This window comes from Ambystoma mexicanum, chromosome 3q (genome assembly GCF_040938575.1).
Source record: "Ambystoma mexicanum isolate Mex_15411 chromosome 3q, UKY_AmexF1_1, whole genome shotgun sequence".
In the NCBI taxonomy this organism is placed as follows: Eukaryota; Metazoa; Chordata; class Amphibia; order Caudata; family Ambystomatidae; genus Ambystoma; species Ambystoma mexicanum.
The window spans coordinates 860,797,763-860,808,795 of NC_090926.1; the positions used below are offsets into that span (position 1 = coordinate 860,797,763).

The window sequence follows — 11,033 nt, forward strand, 5'->3', positions numbered from 1 at the left end:
TTATTAAAGGGAATAGTGTAAACCTCACTACTGGTATCTGACAAAGCACTGTAAAATGGAAAAAGTGCCAACCACAAAATAATGAAAAAATAAGATTTGCTTTACGCGCTTTAGAGAGAAATTAAAAACACTAGTTGTCTCGGATTAAGTATAAAACATAACAACAACTAAAACCAGCATATAAAAACAGGAGACTACCATAGGGATTCCTCAAATAGCAAGTCCCTTTATTCCTTCTCAAATGTTAGAAGGGAATCGCTTCTCGGCCTTTTGGCTAAGATCAAGTGTAGCACCTGTTTGGGAATTTTTGTGGGATCTCTATGAGTTCCTGAAGTTGTGTTGCAGTTTACCAAGGGTTTGCCTGGGCCCAGAAGTTGGGCACTGTTGTTTAGGTGGCCCCCAGAAGAAAAGAAGAAAAAAAAATGTTAGAAGGGAAGAAGGGAAGCAAAAAGGTACTGGTGAAGTATTCCAGTAGAATGGGCCAGCACATGGAAATGTTTGACTTGACCTTTTACTAAGTGGCATTTTCAGGTGAGCAATAGGCTTACTAAAGTTATATGGAAGCTGCCAAGATGTATAAATTAGTCCGCCAAATAGGAAGCATTATTTAGTTGAAAGGATTTAAAAACTGACAATGAAACTTAAACTTGATCATTTCCTTGTGGCCCAGTGAGGGTAATTATGAAAGAAAGGGTAAAGTGTGATTAGAGCTCAGTGAATCAAAAATCAGGAGGGATTCAGCAGAGAGCCAGATTTCTCATAGAGGTAAAAGATCACATTTTGGCAGTCCAGCCAACAAAGCATATAGCACTGCCAAACATTACATGCAAAAGACTGATTGGCTATAGACGAAATTAACCAGTTGGAAGAAAATCCGACAGAGGAGAGAGCGGTATTAGTGAGGAAGTTGACATTATACTTGCTGCACCAGCTGAAGAGAGAGTTTGAATTTAAGCAGAATAGCCAGATGCCAAGTAAATTCGAAAATGTGTGCATAACTCCCATCATCGTTTAGAATAGCAAGTCAGCATGTAGCCACTGTATCAGATGTGGCCACCCACAAAAGGAAATGTTGAGATATTCTGTCTAAGGAGCATTATATGCAATGCTGGCAGCAAACATCATGACCTCTATCACCAAGAATACATTTCCTATGTGGCATGGCAGCCACACATAATAACATAAGGTACAATAGTGTGCCATCAGCAAACTGATGGATCGGGAAACGGCAACCGCAACAAGATACTGGGCGGCTTCTTGTGAAACTTGAATGTCATGTGGAGCTGGATAACCCCACAGAGCCCTGCGAGAGCGAAGAGAAGGAGAAACCCATCTAAACACATTCATTGTGTCCAGAGAGTAAAGATGTAATCCACTCCAGGACCACCCTCTCTATCATTATGCATGTCTATAAGATCGAAAGGCGTAACCTGGCTGTGAGATCTATTAATACCACAATGCTGATTTTCACATGGACAACACACAAAGACAACACTATCAGCATGTGGGAGACAGTAAGATTAATGAATCAGCAAATCACCTTGTTAGGAGTTGAAGCAGAAGAAATGCACAGCAATAATGAAGTTTGAAGGCCTGTGAAGGCCAAGGCAAGTAAGACAAAGCCCTTGAGCATGGGCCTTTCAGTAGGCCACCACTTCAGAAAGCCCAACCAATCAACAAATAGTAAGTGAGATGCTGCTGTTCCTGCATAGTGTCATACATCATGTGACTCCACTCAAAGGTGGGATATTTTGTGTGATTTGATTATTTTACTTGGACTTATGTTTTCTTTTTGTTTCTGTATGTTTTCAGACACTTTTTTCCACCCTTATCCTAAAGTTAACAGTTTGCCTTAACCTTAGTCTTAGCCTAACCTCTTGATGGTCTAATTTTTCTTGATCTCCTTCCTCCTAGTTCTCATTGATTTTCACTGTTTCCTTCTATTGTTGTGATTTCTACTCTCTGAGTTTTTGTTCTTGTGGAAAAGATTTTCAGAGGTAAGGAAAAGTTAGAAGTTTGCTAGAAGGGTGGAACTTTGGTAAGTGACTTGGCAGAGGGGCTAGGAAGCAATTGTGTGGGATTTCTTAGGCTCCAACCCAACCTCGAAGAGGCTTCATAGGTGTGACATGGCTAAGGATGCTCTGATCGAGGGTATGCACCCATTGCCATTAACCCAAATCCTTCTTCAGAGAAGGCGGGTGTTAATGTGCTATATGATGAGGACACTGTCAAGGTTTTTGTGAACCATGCAGACTCTATGTTCATAGTGGGATAATGGTGGCGGTACACACAGCAGCAGAAGAACAAGTTACTTCTTACCATGTAACGTTCTTTCGACGGGATGTTCCTCCGACGTATTCCTCATCTTAGATATCTCCTTCCAGCTCTGCTGGCCTCGGAAAAATTTTTCTCTAGAGGGCGCTGCGCGTCGACGTCCTCCGAGTCGATGTCCCTCGACAGCCGCCGTATCGACGTCATCCTGCCTATAAAGGCCGCGCGCAGCGTCCGTTGCTCAGTTCCGTTTTGTAGCCCACAATAATACTTTCTGGACTAGACTAATCACCCTGAAGGAGCGTAAGCTGCAACAACACAGGAAGTAGAACTGCGGGGATGGATGGGAGGGCCGATGAGGAATACATCGGAGGAACATCCCGTCGAAAGAACGTTACAAGGTAAGAAGTAACTTGTTCTTCGAAGGGATTGTGTCCTCCGACGTATTCCTCATCTTAGATAGGCTCCCATAGCAGTATTCTATTATTGGAGGAGGGAGTACTGACTTCACGCTGTCTTCTATTGATGAATAGAATGCAGTACAGCCCTTCCAAACCTAGTCTCTTGACTGGAGGAGGAATCCAAATTGTAAAAACGTGTAAAGGTATGGACAGACGACCATGTAGCGGCCGCACAGATGTCTTTAACCGGCACGCCTCTTTTGAGGGCCGATGAAGCTGCAATACCTCTGGTTGAATGAGCCCTAAGGTTTTGAGGGGGCTCTTTCCCTGCCAGTTTATAACATTCCAGAATGGCTAGAATGATCCATCTGGAAATGGTCTGCTTAGTTATTGGTAAACCCAGCTTGTGACCTGTGTAACCTACAAACAGCTGGTCTGCCTGTCTTATACTGGCTAGTCTACTGATGTAAAAACTTAAAGCCCTTCTAGGGTCTAGCCTGTGTAACCTCTCTTCCTCTTTCCCCGGGTGAGGAGGAGGATAGAAAGATGGTAGGGTAATCTTCTGAGTGATATGGAATTCAGAAACCACCTTTGGGAGGAAATTAGGCTTCACTTGCAGGACAACTTTGTCTTTGTGAAATATTGTGTGAGGGGGTTTACAAGAAAGAGCTTGTAATTCGCTCACCCTTCTAGCAGATGTAAGTGCTATTAATAAAACAGTTTTAAGGGTAAGGAATCTTAACGAACAAGAATGGAGTGGTTCGAAAGGTGTGCCCATCAGGAAAGTTAGTACTAAGTTTAAATCCCATAGGGGAACTTGGAATGGTCTTGGGGGATAAACATTGGTTAACCCCTTTAGAAACTGTATTACCAAGGGTAATTTGAAATAGGATGGTTCTTCCGCAGTGCGCTTAAAGATGGATAGCGCTGCGAGATAGCCCTTAATGGTGCCAACTTGAAGGCCTGAATTCGCCAAATATAGAAGGAAGGACAAAACCATTGGTGTACCACAAGAAAAAGGGTCGATATTCTGTTCTCTACACCAGCTGCAAAATCTGTTCCAACGGCAGCGGTATAAAGACTTTGTTGCTGGCCTCCTTGCCGAAAGCAACACCTCCATAACATCATCAGGGAGGTCCCAATCCTTGTACCTCAACCTTTCAGAAGCCAAGCGTGAAGGTTGAGGGTTTTGATGTCTGGATGGAGAACCTGACCTCCCTTCTGTGAGAGTAGGTTCTCTCTGAGTGGAAGTCGAATTGGAGGGCAGATGGACAAGTCTAGAAGGTCCGGGTACCATGTTCTCCTGGCCCAATCCGGGGCAATTAGGATCATGGTTCTCCGGAATCTTCTCAACCTCCTGATCATTTGAGGAATGACAGGGACCGGTGGGAACGCGTACAGAAGCGGAAACTCCCAGTCCACTATGAACGCGCCTCCCAGAGCTCCTCTCGGGGGAAATTCCCTTGAGCAGAACAGATCGCATTTCCTGTTGATGCTGGTGGTGAACAGATCCACCTGAGGGGTTCCCCAAAGGGCGAAGATCTCTTGAAGGACTTCCTGAGCTAGTTCCCACTCATGGGAGACTGTGCTCTGCCTGCTCAGAGCGTCCGCTGTCAAGTTCTTCTCTCCGGCTAGGTGAACTGCCGATAGAGAGATTCCTTCTTGGATTGCCCAAAACCAGAGCTGCATCGCCTCTCTGCACAGGGGTAGTGATCCTATGCCTCCTCTTTTGTTGAGGTAATGCATGGCCACTGTGTTGTGGGTCATTATCAGGACGTTTTTCCCTTGTACAGCTGGCAGGAACGCCTTCAGCGCAAGTCTGATGGCTCTCAGCTCTAACAGGTTGATATGCAGTCTGGACTCCGATGGAGACCAACGACCGCTGATGGTCAGGTCGTTGGCGTGGGCTCCCCACCCCGTGAGTGAGGCATCCGTGACTACTGTTATCTCCGGCCAGGGTTGCCAAAAATGTTCTCCTTTCAGAATGTTCTCCTGACAGGCCCACCACTGAAGGTCTCGAGCCACCCTGTCGGGAACCTGAAGAAGATCTGTCATTCTCCCTGAGAATTGTGACCACTGAGTCCTCAGTGCCCACTGGAGGGATCTCATTCTCAGGCGAGCCTCTGGCACTAGGAAAATGCAGGATGCCATGAGGCCTAGCAACCTCAAAAAGTCGAAGGCTGGGAGACGTTGGGCATCTTGGAACTTGGTAACCATCTGTAGAATATCTTGAGCCCTCACCTCTGGTGGCGAGGCTTTTCCCAGGGAAGTGTCCAGGATCGCTCCTATGAACTGGAGTCTCTGCGATGGTATCATTTGTGACTTCTTTAAATTGAGGGAGAAGCCCAGTCTGTGAAGGGAGTGGCACACATGATTTAGCTGGATCTGAGCTTGTTCCGAAGAGACAGCCCTGATCAACCAATCGTCCAGGTAGGGGTAGACATGAATCCCTTCCCTCCTTAGACTTGCCGCCACTACCGACATTAACTTGGTGAAGACCCTCGGAGCGGAGGTCAGCCCAAATGGCAGCACTCGAAATTGATAGTGAGAGTTGCCAATTGCGAACCTCAGGTATTTCCTGTGTTTGAGATGGATAGGCACATGGAAATAAGTGTCCTGAAGGTCCAGAGATACCAACCAGTCCTGGAACTGAAGGGCCTGGAGGATCTGAGAAAGAGTGACCATCTTGAATTTGTCTTTTCTGAGGAATTTGTTCAATTCTCGCAAGTCCAAGATGGGTCTCAGTCCTCCGTCTTTCTTTGGAATGAGAAAGTAAGGGGAGTACCAGCCCTTGTTCCTCTCCGCTACAGGTACCGGTTCTATGGCACCTTTCTCTAGCAGGTCCAAAATTTCCTGCAAGAGGAGCGGATCTGGAGCTTTCTGAGAGCTGATCCCCGGTGGATGACTCTGAGGTATGCGTAGGAGAGGCAGGCAGTAACCTTGGGCAACTGTTTCCAATGCCCAAGCATCTGACGTGATAGCCTGCCATTCCGCCAGATGTTGAGTCAACCTTCCTCCTACAGGTGTCCTGTGAGGGAAGTCCTCAGAGTGGTTTTGGGGCGGCTGATGCAGATGCCGATGGTAAAGAGGCACCTGCTGTTGCTGCGGCCTTTGAATATCTACCCCGTCCACCTCGGGTAGTTCTTCTTTGTCCCCTTTGAGCCGGTCGTCCTCTACCTCTTCCGAATGCGGAGTAGAAGCGAAAGGACTTGCCTCTCGCAGAGGTTCCTGTGGGACGAAAAGGTGTCTGACGGATTGCAGCGCCTAGGGATTTTGCTGCTGCTTTTGAAGTTTGCAGTTTTTCTAAACTGTCATCCGCCTTTTTCCCAAACAAAGAAGAGCCATCGAATGGCATGTTCAAGAGCCTGGCTTGCACATCTGGGGCAAAACCAGACTTTCTCAACCAAGCAAATCTCCTGGTTGTTGTACTTGCCGCCATTGCTCTGCTGATACTGTCAGCCGAATCAATGCCCGTCTGGAGGGATTCGCACATAGCGTCTTTACCGTCCTGTATGATATTCAGGAACGCCTCCCTTTCTTCTCCCTCCGGGATGCAGTCAGCCGCTGTAGAAGCACACTCCCAAAGTGTATGGCTGAATCGAGCAAGGGTGCAAGTAGCATTCACAGATTTTAACGCCATGCTACATGCCGAAAAACTTTCTTTGCCATAGCATCATATTTTTTATCGTCCCTGTCCTGTGGGACGGTAGGATAAGCCGTCTTGACATCGGTAGAAGATGCTGCCTGTACCACCAGACTTTCTGGGGATGGGTGTTTTGACAAAAACTCCGGGTCTGTAGAGGATACCCTGTATTTTGTAGAAAGTTTTTTATTTACTGCCGGGACGACATCTGGGGTTTCCCAGTTCGTCATAATCTTCCTCTGAAGAGCTTTATGGAAAGGCACCACAGGATCCTCCTGTGGGCCTTTATCAAGAATATCCGTGAGGTCATCTTGTTGGAAAGATTGTGAAGGTGCAGACCACCCCATAAACTCTGTGATCCTGGCCATTAAGGCTCTATAGGGGGTTTCAGCATGCTCCCCCGAGTCTGGCCTAGCAAACTCCACCTCAGGGGAAGTGTCTAACCCACTTGCCTCATGTAAGGAATCATGAAGATCCTTTAACCTGCTTTCTTCAGAGGAAAATTCCTCTCTAATTGTGGTTACAGGTCCCTGCAACTCAAATGTGTCTTCCTGTTCAGACAATTCACCCTCTTCCAAAATTGAGGACATAGTTCTCAATTGTTCTGAACTCATAAAGGGTGTAAATCCCATTTCCAAGGCAGGGGGTGCCGAACTTGTCATTATCGGCCTCCAAAACGTCGATGTCGTCGACGCCGACGTCGAAGGCTTCGAGCGTGGCGTCGAAAACAAAGTCGGAGGCCTCGATGACCTCGACAGAATTGGGATTCTACTCGACAACCTCGAAGCCATCGTCATCGAGGACCTGGGGATAGTCACTGGGTGTGTCGTGACCGTGACTTTTCTTGGCGTCGACGCCGGTGTCAAAGCTGGCATTGAGTCGACAGACCCGTGTGTCGAAGGTCCCTTCGACAACGGCGTCGAAGACACCGACCTCGGCGTCGACGGAACCCTCGTCGACGGCGTCGACGGAACCTTCGAGGAAGGTTTGGAGGTCATAGTCCTACTCGAGGGTTCGAGACGCGCTCGAGAGGTTTCCTTCGCCGGGTACTGCGACTCGCGGCGTTTTTGACCTTCGGGTCTTTCGACCAGAGCATCGCTCTCGGCAGTCTTCGAGGGGGTCGAGGCCGCTGTCTCGAAGACGCTCATCATATTTTTGCGGAATTCCTCCCATTCAGCCCGGGAACTATGTTTCGTGGGACAAGGGATTCTTTTTGGCGAAACAGAGGAAGAGGAAGACAGAGAAGGGGATCTTCGACGTCTCCTCTTCGAGTGCTTCGATCTCGAGGAGTGATGGGACCCACTCCGAGACCTGGAGCGCGAATGGTGACGAGGAGACGAATGTCTCGACTTTGTCGACGAAGAAGAAGCTTTGAAAGTCTTACCTTTCTCCAGCTTCCCCCTACGCTCCTTCAGGGCCTTAGCTGTCATGGACATACAGTCCTCGCACTCCGAACAATGGTGTTCAGCTCCCAAACACCACAGACAAACTCTGTGAGGGTCAGTCAGTGACATCTTTTTTCCACAATCTCGGCATTTTTTGAAGCCGGATCGAGGAGTTGTCGGTTCTGACGAGGAAGCCATCGAGTACGGATCGAATAACTCGAGGTAAATAGGTTTAATCTGACAAAAACTGAGCAACGGTATTCCGAGGCACTGAGTAAGCGCGGAAAAACGGAACTGAGCAACGGACGCTGCGTGCGGCCTTTATAGGCAGGATGACGTCGACGTCGATACTGCGGCTGTCGAGGGACATCGACTCGGAGGACGTCGACGCGCAGCACCCTCTAGAGAAAATTTTTTCCGAGGCCAGCAGAGCTGGAAGGAGATATCTAAGATGAGGAATACGTCGGAGGACACAATCCCTTCGAAAGAGGTAGTTTAAGCTGACATGGGGCCTCATTACGACCCAGGCGGTAAGTTACCGCCTGGGTCGTACCTTTACCACCATGGCGTAAACTACGTTTACGCCATGGTGGTTGGCGGACTTACCGCCCCATTCCGAGGTTGGCGGGGCGGTAAGTCCCCATTAACCCATTTACCCTTCCCCATTCCCATTTTTGCCCCATAGGGCATAATGGGAGTGGGGAAGGCGTTAATTACGCCACCGTAAATTACGGTGGCGTAATTAACAACAAGGTCCCTTAGCGCCATGGATTTTAACACCTGCTTAAAAGCAGGTGTTAAATCCTCCATGGCGCTAAGGGACCTCGGAATCAGGCGGTAAGGGTCGGCGCTGTTTACGCCGCCGTAAACCCCTTACCGCCTGGGTCCTAATGAGGCCCATGGTGTTGTTTTGAAGGGCCCACATGGTAGAGACCCTGCTGTGTGATGATGATGAGTGAATAATAGGGGCTTAGAGGCTGTTACAGAAAGAGTAAAAGGAAGAGAAGGAACCAGTGGCGTTGGGATGCAGGAGTTGGCTGGGGGGAGGAATATGAGAAGGTGATGGCTGAGGGTCTTGCAGAAAGATATGGGCATTTAGTAGGCTGTTGCAGGGGTGAGGGAAGGGGCTGATGCATGGGTACACGAGGATGAGGCTATCCCTAATGGCCTGTCATTGCAGAAGAGACAATACTGGGTGCAGTTGGGCGCAATTGGGCACGGTTGGGAGGCAGGTCTACCAGCGCATGCTATGCTGGCCTCGATGTTCGAATATTTCTCCAATCAAGGGAAAAACAGTGAAGACATAGGAATGTAAAGTGACATGCAACCTTTCCAAAATATCAGTGATGCAAGGGAAAATGTGAATGTTACACATTGGGTACAACAGCAATACATAATCACATGTCGGGTATCCTCCCGAGCCTCTTGCCTACCATTTTGCACTATCATATGCACATTCTGCCCTGTGCCTGTTGGCTGCATCTAACTTTCAGAGGCCCTTCTCCACGGACAGGTTACCATTTGCCAGGATTGGCCCCAATATAGAACCGGCATCCCTTGGATACGCCTTACCCTTTGTCTGGGCAGTCTGTCAGAGCCATCTCCATGGCTGACACCCTTGTCAAAATATCTGATTAGAAAGTGTCAGCCACAGGGTCTGGAGGCAAGGAAGGGGGGGAGTAGAATCCTTTTTCTTGTGGGAGACCAATCCCAGTGTCCCTGAAGGAGGCAATTGAAAGTCCCTACACGCCTTTGGAAGGGATCTTTCTAAAGGAGGTGTTGTTTCCTCCACCACCACCAAGATGTCCCCAGTGTTTGAGTTCCAGCCACTGTGACAATGCCTGTTGATTTTGCTTTGGGTTCCTGGTCATTGTGGTTGTGGTGACACTGTCTCTTGCTAGCTAAGGGCTGGATGTCAATTTCACTGATGGGTGGTGGGACTGTGTCCTGTGGAGACACTGCCACTTTCCCAAGTCTGGTCCAAAACTGCTTGCCGCATTCACGGGTGCACCACTATTGTCACTGGCTCCATCCCCATCATCTCCCTCCTCAGGAGTGTCCTTATAGTCTCCCATGGGTGGAAAGAGTAAATCAGTGAGTAGGTTGCGAGGGACACTTTATACATGGCACATGTTATTGACAGAAAGCTCTGTTGACCATCACCTATCAGTGTCTATCTTCTGCTTCATGTAACATTGCTCGAGTAGCAGTCATCCACATGATATGTGATGTATGATGTAATAATTTGCCACAAAGATGGAATGTCTGCAGAGTTAATTGCCTGTAAGCATGCATGGACAAATACTGCTTTGCATTGAATATTGGCATGCGGGTAATGGGTGGATTACAAACATAGTACAAAAGGGGGATACCCATGTGATGAACTAAGGCTTTACATTGGATTGGGGCAAAATACATGTGGCTAACATTGTTCCACATCATTTGTTTAGGAGTACAGCACATAAAAGTGACCCGCAGGATGCCCCAGTCCCTGGGATCGCCATAGGGCAATTGACATCATGGCATTGTGAGGATACTGAAATCATACATTCTGGCCAGTGGGTTATTGTGTGACCTAGCAACAAAAGCAAAATCCTGTGTGCCTACTGTCCTCTGTGCACATGATCCTTCATGATTTTGCCATCCATATACGGTGATTCCTAAACCTGTAAATATTGTACTGTGAAGGTTGAGCGGTGCAGCAAGTGGCAGCACATGAGGATCTGTTTGGCGACTTGATTTCTTTCATAAGTCAACATGTGGCCATGTGTTGCTTCCACCTTGTTGCTGTGCAAGTCACCAGGGTGTTCATGTGTGGGTTGAGGTTAAGCATTTTACAAGCGAGCTGCAGGATCTTTTGCATGATGAGTAATGTTGGGTTGTGTGAAAGTTGCATCATACAATTGTGTGCCAAAAAAATGTGGTGGTTTTTGTATTTGATACCATCTTACTATTCTCCTATGTGTTTCCATTGGCATGGATTCAGAATGCTAATGGGCAACCTTTTAATTTCCCACTCCTCGTTGCCCCGCGGCGCTGTGGCATGGACCTGTTCATTCAGGAGGATGGGGTCAGTTCATTGGACTAAGCCACATCATGTGTCAGGCTTGGGCCATCCCCGAATTTGCTACTTGTAAACTGTTAGTGTGTGGACTCCGTGATTGATCGGTGATCCCAACTAACCACCCCTAGAGCTATGAATTTTGATTGGTTGAGTCGCGGGCCCCAAAGCCTGGTACAAATCCAGTTCCCAGCCCTCTAGACACCTGTTCATGGTGCATGTGCAACTATGTGTCTGTGCCATGATCATGTGTAAACCATTACTGCCATGAG

At 47.9% G+C, this 11,033-nt stretch overlaps 1 pseudogene; it reads left to right on the plus strand.

The window, feature by feature from the left end:
- Positions 1–254: 254 nt before the first annotated feature.
- LOC138448182 (U2 spliceosomal RNA) lies at positions 255–321 on the plus strand (annotated as a pseudogene).
- The last annotated feature ends 10,712 nt before the right edge of the window (positions 322–11,033 follow it).